The sequence below is a fragment of the Pteropus vampyrus genome, unplaced genomic scaffold (genome assembly GCF_000151845.1).
Source record: "Pteropus vampyrus isolate Shadow unplaced genomic scaffold, Pvam_2.0 Scaffold209, whole genome shotgun sequence".
In the NCBI taxonomy this organism is placed as follows: domain Eukaryota; kingdom Metazoa; phylum Chordata; class Mammalia; order Chiroptera; family Pteropodidae; genus Pteropus; species Pteropus vampyrus.
Genome location: NW_011888990.1, coordinates 154,529 through 155,357, shown reverse-complemented (window position 1 = coordinate 155,357; position 829 = coordinate 154,529). Strand labels below are relative to the sequence as shown.

The following is an 829-nucleotide window of genomic DNA, read 5'->3' as shown; positions in this document are numbered from 1 at the left end:
ACACAGGAGTAGAGACCTCAGGGCAGCGAGGAGCCAGCCGTGCAGCCACGAGGTCCAGCGGGGACTCCAAGAGCAGCAACGTGGGGTGGGATCGCATCTCTCCTGTTCCAGCAAGAAGGCCCTGAGCTCGTGCAGCCTGAGCCGAGGAAGCGAGGAGGGCGTATAGACAGGAACGAGGCCAGAGAGCAGAAGGGGTGCAGACCGGGCGAGGGCTCGTAGGGCTTGTGGGGGGAGGGGAGGGTGTGCTTGCTCGGATCTGACTTAATTAACACACCAGCATCGCTCCACTTGCCCCTGGAAGGGGTCTGAGGGGGAAACGCGAAGACGAGAGGCTCGGGCACACAGAACCTCAGATGAAGTTTAGTGGCCTTGTGATTCGTTATTATTTTTTTCATCTTTTTTTGTTTTTTAGGTGAGGCAACCCTTGGTTGACCTCACAGATTGCAAGGACCTTGTCATCTTACAATCCCTTATTTTTTTTATTTTTTATGCCTACAGCACCTGGTCTTCCTGGGCGGTCTCCCATCCAAGTACTAACCAGGCCCGACCCTGCTTAGCTTCTGAGATCAGGCGGGATCGGGCCTGTTCAGGGTGGCGTGGCTGTCGACTGCGCTTGTGATTTATTGAGCGCTCATGAATGAATTTTCTTGACATTCACGGTATTTAATGATTGCTTTATATGCGTTACCTGACTAATACAACTAAAATCTGAAATACGTAATAATAGTAAAGGGGTGGCAGAATCTGCCACCCCAAAACACACCCCTTTGGCATAAGGACTATTTTGAGTTGGTTATTTTTCCAAAACAGCAGAAAACCGAGGGGAAGT

The 829-nt window shown here is 51.1% G+C and overlaps 1 pseudogene; it reads right to left on the bottom strand.

The window, feature by feature from the left end:
* Nucleotides 1-489: 489 nt before the first annotated feature.
* On the bottom strand, nt 490-608 carry LOC111747090 (annotated as a pseudogene).
* Nucleotides 609-829: the final 221 nt, after the last annotated feature.